The sequence below is a fragment of the Apteryx mantelli genome, chromosome 20 (genome assembly GCF_036417845.1).
Source record: "Apteryx mantelli isolate bAptMan1 chromosome 20, bAptMan1.hap1, whole genome shotgun sequence".
Taxonomy (NCBI): Eukaryota; Metazoa; Chordata; class Aves; order Apterygiformes; family Apterygidae; genus Apteryx; species Apteryx mantelli.
Genome location: NC_089997.1, coordinates 725,450 through 741,892, shown reverse-complemented (window position 1 = coordinate 741,892; position 16,443 = coordinate 725,450).

Genomic DNA, 16,443 nt, shown 5'->3' with positions numbered 1-16,443 from the left:
CACAAACTCCACCCACATGAACAGCACTGGCCTATCAGGCACTCAGCCACAAGTGACATCACAACCACAAACTGCAGCCACATCACCAGCACTGGCCTATCAGGCACTGAGCCACAAGTGACATCACAAACACAAACTCCACCCACATCACCAGCACTGGCCTATCAGGCACTGATCCGCAAATGACATCACAACAACAAACTGCACCCACGTGACCAGCACTGGCCTATCAGGCACTGAGCCACAAGTGACATCACAAACACAAACTCCACCCACAGGAGCAGCACTGGCCTATCAGGCACTCAGCCACAAGTGACATCACAACCACAAACTCCACCCACATCACCAGCACTGGCCTATCAGGCACTGAGCCACAAGTGACATCACAAACACAAACTCCACCCACATCACCAGCACTGGCCTATCAGGCACTGAGCCACAAGTGACATCACAAACACAAACTGCACCCACATGACCAGCACTGGCCTATCAGGCACTGAGCCACAAGTAACATCACAACCACAAACTGCACCCACATGAACAGCACTGGCCTATCAGGCACTGATCCGCAAATGACATCACAAACACAAACTCCACCCACGTGACCAGCACTGGCCTATCAGGCACTGAGCCACAAGTGACATCACAAACACAAACTCCACCCACAACACCAGCACTGGCCTATCAGGCACTGAGCCACAAGTGACATCACAAACACAAACTGCAGCCACAGGACCAGCACTGGCCTATCAGGCACTGAGCCACAAGTGACCTCACAACCACAAACTGCAGCCACATCACCAGCATTGGCCTATCAGGCACTGAGCCACAAGTGACATCACAAACACAAACTCCACCAAAAGTACCAGCATGGCCTATCAGGCACTCAGCCACAAGTGACATCAGAACCACAAACTGCACCCACAGCACCAGCACTGGCCTATCAGGCACTCAGCCACAAGTGACATCACAACCACAAACTGCAGCCACATCACCAGCACTGGCCTATCAGGCACTGAGCCACAAGTGACATCACAAACACAAACTCTATCCACATGACCAGCACTGGCCTATCAGGCACTGAGCCACAAGTGACATCACAAAAAAAACTGCAGCCATGTGACAAGCACTGGCCTATCAGGCACTGAGCCACAAGTGACATCACAAACACAAACTGCAGCCACAGGACCAGCACTGGCCTATCAGGCACTGAGCCACAAGTGACATCACAACCACAAACTGCACCCACATGACCAGCACTGGCCTATCAGGCACTCAGCCACAAGTGACATCACAAACACAAACTGCACCCACATCACCAGCACTGGCCTATCAGGCACTCAGCCACAGGTGACATCACAAACACAAACTGCAGCCACATCACCAGCACTGGCCTATCAGGCACTGAGCCACAAGTGACATCACAACCACAAACTGCAGCCACATGACCAGCACTGGCCTATCAGGCACTGAGCCACAAGTGACATCACAACCTCAAACTGAACCCACATGACCCTCACCGGCCTATCAGGCACTGAGCCACAAGTGACATCACAAACACAAACTGCACCCACATCACCAGCACTGGCCTATCAGGCACTCAGCCACAGGTGACATCACAAACACAAACTGCAGCCACATCACCAGCACTGGCCTATCAGGCACTGAGCCACAAGTGACATCAAAACCACAAACTCCACCCACATGACCAGCAGTGGCCTATCAGGCACTGATCCGCAAGTGACATCACAAACACAAACTGCAGCCACATCACCAGCACTGGCCTATCAGGCACTGAGCCACAAGCGACATCACAACCACAAACTCCACCCACATCACCAGCACTGGCCTATCAGGCACTCAGCCACAAGTGACATCACAACCACAAACTGCACACACAGGACCAGCACTGGCCTATCAGGCACTGATCCGCAAATGACATCACAACAACAAGCTGCACCCACGTGACCAGCACTGGCCTATCAGGCACTCAGCCACAAGTGACATCAAAACCACAAACTCCACCCACATCACCAGCACTGGCCTATCAGGCACTGAGCCACAAGTGACATCACAAACGCAAACTCCAACCACATCACCAGCACTGGCCTATCAGGCACTGAGCCACAAGTGACATCACAAACACAAACTGCACACACAGGACCAGCACTGGCCTATCAGGCACTGAGCCACAAGTGACATCACAACCACAAACTGCAGCCATGTGACCAACACTGGCCTGTTAGGCACTGAGCCACAAGTGACCTCACAGCCACAAAATGAACCCACATGAACAGCACTGGCCTATCAGGCACTGAGGCACAAGTGACATCACAACCACAAACTGCAGCCACATGAAAATCACTGGTCTACCAGGCACTGAGCCACAAGTTACATCACAAACACAAACTGCAGCCACATGAAAATCACTGGTCTACCAGGCACTGAGCCACAAGTGACATCACAACCACAAACTCCACCCATGTGACCAGCAGTGGCCTATCAGGCACTGAGCGACAAGCGACATCACAACCACAAAATGAACCCACGTGACCAGCACTGGCCTATCAGGCACTGAGCCACAAGTGACCTCACAACCACAAACTGCAGCCACATCACCAGCAATGTCCCATCAGGCACTGAGCCACAAGTGACCTCACAACAACAAACTGCACCCACATCACCAGCACTGGCCTATCAGGCACCGAGCTACAAGTGACATCACAACCTCAAACTGAAACCACATGACCAGCACTGGCCTATCAGGCACTGAGCCACAAGTGACATCAAAACCACAAACTGCACACACAGGACCAGCACTGGCCTATCAGGCACTGAGCCACAAGTGACATCACAAACACAAACTGCAGCCACATGACCAGCACTGGCCTATCAGGAACTCAGGCACAAGTGACATCACAAACACATACTGCAGCCATGTGAACAACACTGGCCTATCAGGCCCTGAGCCACAAGTGACATCACAAACACAAACTCCACCCACATGACCAGCACGGGCCTATCAGGCACTGAGCCACAAGTGACATCACAACCATAAACTGCACCCACATCACCAGCACTGGCCTATCAGGCACTGAGCCACAAGTGACATCACAACCACAAACTGCACCCACGTGACCAGCACTGGCCTATCAGGCACTGATCCGCAAATGACATCACAACAACAAACTGCACCCACGTGACCAGCACTGGCCTATCAGGCACTGAGCCACAAGTGACATCAAAACCACAAACTGCACACACAGGACCAGCACTGGCCTATCAGGCACTCAGCCACAAGTGACATCACAAACACAAACTGCAGCCATGTGACCAGCACCGGCCTATCAGGCACTGAGCCACAAGTGACATCACAATCACAAAGTGCACCCACATGAACAGCACTGGCCTATCAGGCACTGAGCCACAAGTGACATCACAACCACAAACTGCAGCCACATCACCAGCACTGGCCTATCAGGCACTGAGCCACAAGTGACATCACAAACACAAACTGCACCCACGTGACCAGCACTGGCCTATCAGGCACTGAGCCACAAGTGACATCACAACCACAAACTCTATCCACATGACCGGCACTGGCCTATCAGGCACTGAGCCACAAGTGACATCATAAACACAAACTCCACTCACATCACCAGCACTGGCCTATCAGGCACTCAGCCACAAGTGACATCACAGCCACAAACTGCACCCACATGAACAGCATTGGCCTATCAGGCACTGAGCCGCAAGTGACATCACAAACACAAACTCCACCCACATCACCAGCACTGGCCTATCAGGCACTGAGCCACAAGTGACATCACAAACACAAACTGCACACACATCACCAGCACTGGCCTATCAGGCACTGAGCCACAAGTGACATCACAAACACAAACTCCACCCACATCACCAGCACTGGCCTATCAGGCACTCAGCCAAAAGTGACCTCACAAACACAAACTGCACCCACATCACCAGCACTGGCCTATCAGGCACTGAGCCACAAGTGACATCACAAACACAAACTGCAGCCACATCACCAGCACTGGCCTATCAGGCACTCAGCCACAAGTGACATCACAAACACAAACTGCAGCCATGTGACCAACACTGGCCTATCAGGCACTCAGCCACAAGTGACATCACAACCACAAACTGCACCCACATGAACAGCACTGGCCTATCAGGCACTGAGCCACAAGTGACATCACAACCACAAACTGCAGCCACATCACCAGCACTGGCCTATCAGGCACTGAGCCACAAGTGACATCACAAACACAAACTCCACCCACGTGACCAGCACTGGCCTATCAGGCACTGAGCCACAAGTGACATCACAACCACAAACTGCACCCACATGACCAGCACTGGCCTATCAGGCACTGAGCCACAAGTAACATCACAACCACAAACTGCACCCACATGAACAGCACTGGCCTATCAGGCACTGATCCGCAAATGACATCACAACAACAAACGGCACCCACGTGACCAGCACTGGCCGATCAGGCACTGAGCCACAAGTGACATCACAAACACAAACTGCAGCCATGTGACCAACACTGGCCTATCAGGCCCTGAGCCACAAGTGACATCACAATCACAAACTGCACCCACATGAACAGCACTGGCCTATCAGGCACTGAGCCACAAGTGACATCACAAACACAAACTCCACCCACGTGACCAGCACTGGCCTATCAGGCACTGATCCGCAAATGACATCACAACAACAAACGGCACCCACGTGACCAGCACTGGCCTATCAGGCACTGAGCCACAAGTGACATCACAAACACAAACTGCACCCACATCACCAGCACTGGCCTATCAGGCACTGAGCCACAAGTGACATCATAAACACAAACTCCACCCACATCACCAGCACTGGCCTATCAGGCACTGAGCCACAAGTGACATCACAAAAAAAACTGCAGCCACATGAACAGCACTGGCCTATCAGGCACTGAGCCACAAGTGACATCACAAACACAAACTGCACACACATGAACAGCACTGGCCTATCAGGCACTGATCCGCAAATGACATCACAACAACAAACTGCACCCACGTGACCAGCACTGGCCTATCAGGCACTGAGCCACAAGTGACATCACAACCACAAACTGCAGCCACATGACCAGCACTGGCCTATCAGGCACTGAGCCACAAGTGACATCACAAACACAAACTCCACCCACATCACCAGCACTGGCCTATCAGGCACTGAGCCACAAGTGACATCACAAACACAAACTGCAGCCAGATCACCAGCACTGGCCGATCAGGCACTGAGCCAGAAGTGACGTCACAACCACAAACTGCAGCCACAGGACCAGCACTGGCCTATCAGGCACTGAGCCACAAGTGACATCACAACCACAAACTCCACCCACATGAACAGCACTGGCTTATCAGGCACTGAGCCACAAGTGACATCACAACCACAAACTGCACACACAGGACCAGCACTGGCCTATCAGGCACTGAGCCACAAGTGACATCACAAACACAAACTGCACCCACATCACCAGCACTGGCCTATCAGGCACTCAGCCACAGGTGACATCACAAACACAAACTGCAGCCACATCACCAGCACTGGCCTATCAGGCACTCAGCCACAAGTGACATCACAACCACAAACTGCAGCCACAGGACCAGCACTGGCCTATCAGGCACTCAGCCACAAGTGACATCACAACCTCAAACTGAACCCACATGACCCTCACCGGCCTATCAGGCACTGAGCCACAAGTGACATCACAAACACAAACTGCACCCACATCACCAGCACTGGCCTATCAGGCACTCAGCCACAGGTGACATCACAAACACAAACTGCAGCCACATCACCAGCACTGGCCTATCAGGCACTCAGCCACAAGTGACATCAAAACCACAAACTCCACCCACATGACCAGCACTGGCCTATCAGGCACTGATCCGCAAGTGACATCACAAACACAAACTGCAGCCACATCACCAGCACTGGCCTATCAGGCACTGAGCCACAAGTGACATCACAACCACAAACTCCACCCACATCACCAGCACTGGCCTATCAGGCACTCAGCCACAAGTGACATCACAACCACAAACTGCACCCACAGGACCAGCACTGGCCTATCAGGCACTGAGCCACAAGTGACATCACAACAACAAACTGCAGCCATGTCACCAACACTGGCCTATCAGGCACTGAGCCACAAGTGACATCACAAACACAAACTGAACCCACATGACCCTCACCGGCCCATCAGGCACTGAGCCACAAGTGACATCACAAACACAAACTGCACCCACATCACCAGCACTGGCCTATCAGGCACTGAGCCACAAGGGACATCACAAACACAAACTCCACCCACGTGACCAGCACTGGCCTATCAGGCACTGATCCGCAAATGACATCACAACAACAAGCTGCACCCACGTGACCAGCACTGGCCTATCAGGCACTCAGCCACAAGTGACATCACAAACACAAACTCCACCCACATGACCAGCACTGGCCTATCAGGCACTGAGCCACAAGTGACATCACAAACACAAACTCCAACCACATCACCAGCACTGGCCTATCAGGCACTGAGCCACAAGTGACATCACAAACACAAACTGCACACACAGGACCAGCACTGGCCTATCAGGCACTGAGCCACAAGTGACATCACAACCACAAACTGCAGCCACATGACCAGCACTGGCCTATCAGGCACTCAGCCACAAGTGACATCACAAACACAAACTGCAGCCACATCACCAGCACTGGCCTATCAGGCACTGAGCCACAAGTGAAATCACAAACACAAACTCCACCCACGTGACCAGCACTGGCCTATCAGGCACTGATCCGCAAATGACATCACAGTCACAAACTGCACCCACGTGACCAGCACTGGCCTATCAGGCACTGAGCCACAAGTGACATCACAAACACAAACTGCACACACAGGACCAGCACTGGCCTATCAGGCACTGAGCCACAAGTGACATCACAACCACAAACTGCAGCCATGTGACCAACACTGGCCTGTTAGGCACTGAGCCACAAGTGACCTCACAGCCACAAAATGAACCCACATGAACAGCACTGGCCTATCAGGCACTGAGCCACAAGTGACATCACAAACACAAACTCCACCCACATGAAAATCACTGGTCTACCAGGCACTGAGCCACAAGTGACATCACAAACACAAACTGCAGCCACATGAAAATCACTGGTCTACCAGGCACTGAGCCACAAGTGACATCACAACCACAAACTCCACCCACATGACCAGCAGTGGCCTATCAGGCACTGAGCCACAAGCGACATCACAACCACAAAATGAACCCACGTGACCAGCACTGGCCTATCAGGCACTGAGCCACAAGTGACCTCACAACCACAAACTGCAGCCACAGGACCAGCAATGTCCCATCAGGCACTGAGCCACAAGTGACCTCACAACAACAAACTGCACCCACATCACCAGCACTGGCCTATCAGGCACCGAGCTACAAGTGACATCACAACCTCAAACTGAAACCACATGACCAGCACTGGCCTATCAGGCCCTGAGCCACAAGTGACATCACAAACACAAACTGCACCCACATCACCAGCACTGGCCTATCAGGCACTGAGCCACAAGGGACATCACAAACACAAACTGCAGCCACATCACCAGCACTGGCCTATCAGGCACTGAGCCACAAGTGACAACACAAACACAAACTGCAGCGACATGACCAGCACTGGCCTATCAGGCACTCAGCCACAAGTGACATCACAAACACAAACTGCAGCCACATCACCAGCACTGGCCTATCAGGCACTGAGCCACAAGTGACATCACAAACACAAACTCCACCCACGTGACCAGCACTGGCCTATCAGGCACTGATCCGCAAATGACATCACAACAACAAACTGCACCCACGTGACCAGCACTGGCCTATCAGGCACTGAGGCACAAGTGACATCACAAACACAAACTGCAGCCACGTGACTAGCACTGGCCTATCAAGCACTGAGCCACAAGTGACATCACAATCACAAACTGCACCCACAGGACCAGCACTGGCCTATCAGGCCCTGAGCCACAAGTGACATCACAAACACAAACTGCAGCCACATCACCAGCACTGGCCTATCGGGCACTGAGCCACAAGTGACATCACAACCACAAACTGCAGCCACATCACCAGCACTGGCCTATCAGGCACTGAGCCACAAGTGACATCACAAACACAAACTCCACCCACGTGACCAGCACTGGCCTATCAGGCACTGATCCGCAAATGACATCACAACAACAAACTGCACCCACGTGACCAGCACTGGCCTATCAGGCACTGAGCCACAAGTGACATCACAAACACAAACTCCACCCACATCACCAGCACTGGCCTATCAGGCACTGAGCCACAAGTGACATCAAAACCACAAACTGCACACACAGGACCAGCACTGGCCTATCAGGCACTCAGCCACAAGTGAAATCACAAACACAAACTCCACCCACATCACCTGCACTGGCCTATCAGGCACTGATCCGCAAGTGACATCACAAACACAAACTGCAGCCATGTGACCAACACTGGCCTATCAGGCACTGAGCCACAAGTGACATCACAACCACAAACTGCACACACAGGACCAGCACTGGCCTATCAGGCACTGAGCCACAAGTGACATCAAAATACAAACTGCAGCCACATCACCAGCACTGGCCTATCAGGCACTGATGCGCAAATGACATCACAACAACAAACTGCAGCCACATGACCAGCACTGGCCTATCAGGCACTGAGCCACAAGTGACATCACAACCACAAACTCTATCCACATGACCAGCACCGGCCTATCAGGCACTGAGCCACAAGTGACATCACAACCATAGACTCCACCCACATGACCAGCACTGGCCTATCAGGCACTGAGCCACAAGTGACATCACAAACACAAACTCCACCCACATCACCAGCACTGGCCTATCAGGCACTGAGCCACAAGTGACATCAAAACCACAAACTGCACACACAGGACCAGCACTGGCCTATCAGGCACTGAGCCACAAGTGACCTGACAACCACAAACTGCACCCACATGACCAGCACTGGCCTATCAGGCACTCAGCCACAAGTGACATCACAAACACAAACTGCAGCCACGTGACTAGCACTGGTCTACCAGGTACTGAGCCAGAAGAGACATCACAACCACAAACTCCACCCACATCACCAGCACTGGCCTATCAGGCACTGAGCCACAAGTGACATCACAACCACAAACTCCACCCACATCACCAGCACTGGCCTATCAGGCACTGAGCCACAAGTGACATCACAAACACAAACTCCACCCACATCACCAGCACTGGCCTATCAGGCACTGAGCCACAAGTGACATCACAAACACAAACTCCACCCACATGACCAGCACTGGCCTATCAGGCCCTGAGCCACAAGTGACATCACAAACACAAACTGCAGCCATGTGACCAACACTGGCCTATCAGGCACTGAGCCACAAGTGACATCACAAACACAAACTGCACACACATGAACAGCACTGGCTTACCAGGCACTCAGCCACAAGTGACATCAAAACCACAAACTCCACCCACATGACCAGCACTGGCCTATCAGGCACTGATCCGCAAGTGACATCACAAACACAAACTGCAGCCACATCACCAGCACTGGCCTATCAGGCACTGAGCCACAAGTGACATCACAACCACAAACTGCAGCCACATGACCAGCACTGGCCTATCAGGCACTGAGCCACAAGTGACATCACAACCACAAACTGCACACACAGGACCAGCACTGGCCTATCAGGCACTGAGCCACAAGTGACATCACAAACACAAACTGCACCCACATCACCAGCACTGGCCTATCAGGCACTCAGCCACAGGTGACATCACAAACACAAACTGCAGCCACATCACCAGCACTGGCCTATCAGGCACTCAGCCACAAGTGACATCACAACCACAAACTGCAGCCACATGACCAGCACTGGCCTATCAGGCACTCAGCCACAAGTGACATCACAACCTCAAACTGAACCCACATGACCCTCACCGGCCTATCAGGCACTGAGCCACAAGTGACATCACAAACACAAACTGCACCCACATCACCAGCACTGGCCTATCAGGCACTGAGCCACAGGTGACATCACAAACACAAACTGCAGCCACATCACCAGCACTGGCCTATCAGGCACTCAGCCACAAGTGACATCAAAACCACAAACTCCACCCACATGACCAGCACTGGCCTATCAGGCACTGATCCGCAAGTGACATCACAAACACAAACTGCAGCCACATCACCAGCACTGGCCTATCAGGCACTGAGCCACAAGTGACATCACAACCACAAACTCCACCCACATCACCAGCACTGGCCTATCAGGCACTCAGCCACAAGTGACATCACAACCACAAACTGCACCCACAGGACCAGCACTGGCCTATCAGGCACTGAGCCACAAGTGACATCACAACAACAAACTGCAGCCATGTGACCAACACTGGCCTATCAGGCACTGAGCCACAAGTGACATCACAACCACAAACTGAACCCACATGACCCTCACCGGCCCATCAGGCACTGAGCCACAAGTGACATCACAAACACAAACTGCACCCACATCACCAGCACTGGCCTATCAGGCACTGAGCCACAAGTGACATCACAAACACAAACTGCACACACATGAACAGCACTGGCTTACCAGGCACTGAGCCACAAGTGACATCACAACCACAAACTGCAGCCACATCACCAGCACTGGCCTATCAGGCACTCAGCCACAAGTGACATCAAAACCACAAACTGCAGCCATGTGACCAACACTGGCCTATCAGGCTCTGAGCCACAAGTGACCTGACAACCACAAACTGCACCCACATGACCAGCACTGGCCTATCAGGCACTGAGCCACAAGTGACATCACAAACACAAACTGCAGCCATGTGACCAACACTGGCCTATCAGGCACTGAGCCACAAGTGACATCACAACAACAAACTGCACCCACGTGACCAGCACTGGCCTATCAGGCACTGAGCCACAAGTGACATCACAACCATAGACTGCACACACATCACCAGCACTGGCCTATCAGGCACTGAGCCACAAGTGACATCACAAACACAAAATGCACCCACAGGACCAGCAATATCCTATCAGGCACTCAGCCACAAGTGACATCACAAACACAAACTGCAGCCACGTGACTAGCACTGGTCTACCAGGCACTGAGCCAGAAGAGACATCACAACCACAAACTCCACCCACATGACCAGCAGTGGCCTATCAGGCACTGAGCCACAAGTGACATCACAACCATAGACTCCACCCACATGACCAGCACTGGCCTATCAGGCACTGAGCCACAAGTGACATCACAACCACAAACTCCACCCACATCACCAGCACTGGCCTATCAGGCACTGAGCCACAAGTGACATCAAAACCACAAACTGCACACACAGGACCAGCACTGGCCTATCAGGCACTGAGCCACAAGTGACCTGACAACCACAAACTACACCCACATGACCAGCACTGGCCTATCAGGCACTCAGCCACAAGTGACATCACAAACACAAACTGCAGCCACGTGACTAGCACTGGTCTACCAGGTACTGAGCCAGAAGAGACATCACAACCACAAACTCCACCCACATGACCAGCACTGGCCTATCAGGCACTGAGCCACAAGTGACATCACAACCACAAACTCCACCCACATCACCAGCACTGGCCTATCAGGCACTGAGCCACAAGTGACATCACAAACACAAACTCCACCCACATCACCAGCACTGGCCTAACAGGCACTGAGCCACAAGTGACATCACAAACACAAACTCCACCCACATGACCAGCACTGGCCTATCAGGCCCTGAGCCACAAGTGACATCACAAACACAAACTGCAGCCATGTGACCAACACTGGCCTATCAGGAACTGAGCCACAAGTGACATCACAAACACAAACTGCACACACATGAACAGCACTGGCTTACCAGGCACTCAGCCACAAGTGACATCAAAACCACAAACTCCACCCACATGACCAGCACTGGCCTATCAGGCACTGATCCGCAAGTGACATCACAAACACAAACTGCAGCCACATCACCAGCACTGGCCTATCAGGCACTGAGCCACAAGTGACATCACAACCACAAACTGCAGCCACATGACCAGCACTGGCCTATCAGGCACTGAGCCACAAGTGACATCACAACCACAAACTGCACACACAGGACCAGCACTGGCCTATCAGGCACTGAGCCACAAGTGACCTGACAACCACAAACTGCACCCACATCACCAGCACTGGCCTATCAGGCACTCAGCCACAGGTGACATCACAAACACAAACTGCAGCCACATCACCAGCACTGGCCTATCAGGCACTCAGCCACAAGTGACATCACAACCACAAACTGCAGCCACAGGACCAGCACTGGCCTATCAGGCACTCAGCCACAAGTGACATCACAACCTCAAACTGAACCCACATGACCCTCACCGGCCTATCAGGCACTGAGCCACAAGTGACATCACAAACACAAACTGCACCCACATCACCAGCACTGGCCTATCAGGCACTCAGCCACAGGTGACATCACAAACACAAACTGCAGCCACATCACCAGCACTGGCCTATCAGGCACTCAGCCACAAGTGACATCAAAACCACAAACTCCACCCACATGACCAGCACTGGCCTATCAGGCACTGATCCGCAAGTGACATCACAAACACAAACTGCAGCCACATCACCAGCACTGGCCTATCAGGCACTGAGCCACAAGTGACATCACAACCACAAACTCCACCCACATCACCAGCACTGGCCTATCAGGCACTCAGCCACAAGTGACATCACAACCACAAACTGCACCCACAGGACCAGCACTGGCCTATCAGGCACTGAGCCACAAGTGACATCACAACAACAAACTGCAGCCATGTCACCAACACTGGCCTATCAGGCACTGAGCCACAAGTGACATCACAACCACAAACTGAACCCACATGACCCTCACCGGCCCATCAGGCACTGAGCCACAAGTGACATCACAAACACAAACTGCACCCACATCACCGGCACTGGCCTATCAGGCACTGAGCCACAAGTGACATCACAAACACAAACTCCACCCACGTGACCAGCACTGGCCTATCAGGCACTGATCCGCAAATGACATCACAACAACAAGCTGCACCCACGTGACCAGCACTGGCCTATCAGGCACTCAGCCACAAGTGACATCACAAACACAAACTCCACCCACATCACCAGCACTGGCCTATCAGGCACTGAGCCACAAGTGACATCACAAACACAAACTCCAACCACATCACCAGCACTGGCCTATCAGGCACTGAGCCACAAGTGACATCACAAACACAAACTGCACACACAGGACCAGCACTGGCCTATCAGGCACTGAGCCACAAGTGACATCACAACCACAAACTGCAGCCACATCACCAGCACTGGCCTATCAGGCACTCAGCCACAAGTGACATCACAAACACAAACTCCACCCACGTGACCAGCACTGGCCTATCAGGCACTGAGCCACAAGTGACATCACAAACACAAACTCCACCCACGTGACCAGCACTGGCCTATCAGGCACTGATCCGCAAATGACATCACAGTCACAAACTGCACCCACGTGACCAGCACTGGCCTATCAGGCACTGAGCCACAAGTGACATCACAAACACAAACTGCACACACAGGACCAGCACTGGCCTATCAGGCACTGAGCCACAAGTGACATCACAACCACAAACTGCAGCCATGTGACCAACACTGGCCTGTTAGGCACTGAGCCACAAGTGACCTCACAGCCACAAAATGAACCCACATGAACAGCACTGGCCTATCAGGCACTGAGCCACAAGTGACATCACAAACACAAACTCCACCCACATGAAAATCACTGGTCTACCAGGCACTGAGCCACAAGTGACATCACAAACACAAACTGCAGCCACATGAAAATCACTGGTCTACCAGGCACTGAGCCACAAGTGACATCACAACCACAAACTCCACCCACATGACCAGCAGTGGCCTATCAGGCACTGAGCCACAAGCGACATCACAACCACAAAATGAACCCACGTGACCAGCACTGGCCTATCAGGCACTGAGCCACAAGTGACCTCACAACCACAAACTGCAGCCACAGGACCAGCAATGTCCCATCAGGCACTGAGCCACAAGTGACCTCACAACAACAAACTGCACCCACATCACCAGCACTGGCCTATCAGGCACTGAGCCACAAGTGACATCACAAACACAAACTCACCCACATCACCAGCACTGGCCTATCAGGCACTGATCCGCAAATGACATCACAACAACAAACTGCACCCACGTGACCAGCACTGGCCTATCAGGCACTGAGCCACAAGTGACATCACAAACACAAACTCCACCCACATCACCAGCACTGGCCTATCAGGCACTGAGCCACAAGTGACATCACAAACACAAACTCCACCAACATGACCAGCAGTGGCCTATCAGGCACTGAGCCACAAGTGACATCACAACCACAAACTGCACACACAGGACCAGCACTGGCCTATCAGGCACTGAGCCACAAGTGACATCAAAATACAAACTGCAGCCACATCACCAGCACTGGCCTATCAGGCACTGATGCGCAAATGACATCACAACAACAAACTGCAGCCACATGACCAGCACTGGCCTATCAGGCACTGAGCCACAAGTGACATCACAACCACAAACTCTATACACATGACCAGCACCGGCCTATCAGGCACTGAGCCACAAGTGACATCACAACCACAAACTGGAGCCACATCACCAGCACTGGCCTATCAGGCACTGAGCCACAAGTGACATCACAAACACAAACTCCACCCACGTGACCAGCACTGGCCTATCAGGCACTGATCCGCAAATGACATCACAACAACAAACGGCACCCACGTGACCAGCACTGGCCTATCAGGCCCTGAGCCACAAGTGACATCACAAACACAAACTCCACCCACATCACCAGCACTGGCCTATCAGGCACTGAGCCACAAGTGACATCATAAACACAAACTCCACCCACATCAACAGCACTGGCCTATCAGGCACTGAGCCACAAGTGACATCACAGACACAAACTGCAGCCACATGACCAGCACTGGCCTATCAGGAACTCAGGCACAAGTGACATCACAAACACATACTGCAGCCATGTGAACAACACTGGCCTATCAGGCCCTGAGCCACAAGTGACATCACAAACACAAACTCCACCCACGTCACCAGCACGGGCCTATCAGGCACTGAGCCACAAGTGACATCACAACCATAAACTGCACCCACATCACCAGCACTGGCCTATCAGGCACTGAGCCACAAGTGACATCACAAACACAAACTCCACCCACGTGACCAGCACTGGCCTATCAGGCACTGATCCGCAAATGACATCACAACAACAAACTGCACCCACGTGACCAGCACTGGCCTATCAGTCACTGAGCCACAAGTGACATCAAAACCACAAACTGCACACACAGGACCAGCACTGGCCTATCAGGCACTGAGCCACAAGTGACATCACAAGCACAAACTGCAGCCACATGACCAGCACTGGCCTATCAGGCACTCAGCCACAAGTGACATCACAAACACAAACTGCAGCCACATCACCAGCACTGGCCTATCAGGCACTGAGCCACAAGTGACATCACAAACACAAACTCCACCCACGTGACCAGCACTGGCCTATCAGGCACTGATCCGCAAATGACATCACAGTCACAAACTGCACCCACGTGACCAGCACTGGCCTATCAGGCACTGAGCCACAAGTGACATCACAAACACAAACTGCACACACAGGACCAGCACTGGCCTATCAGGCACTGAGCCACAAGTGACATCACAACCACAAACTGCAGCCATGTGACCAACACTGGCCTGTTAGGCACTGAGCCACAAGTGACCTCACAGCCACAAAATGAACCCACATGAACAGCACTGGCCTATCAGGCACTGAGGCACAAGTGACATCACAAACACAAACTGCAGCCACATGAAAATCACTGGTCTACCAGGCACTGAGCCACAAGTGACATCACAAACACAAACTGCAGCCACATGAAAATCACTGGTCTACCAGGCACTGAGCCACAAGTGACATCACAACCACAAACTCCACCCACATGACCAGCAGTGGCCTATCAGGCACTGAGCCACAAGCGACATCACAACCACAAAATGAACCCACGTGACCAGCACTGGCCTATCAGGCACTCAGCCACAAGTGACATCACAACCACAAACTGCAGCCACAGGACCAGCAATGTCCCATCAGGCACTGAGCCACAAGTGACCTCACAACAACA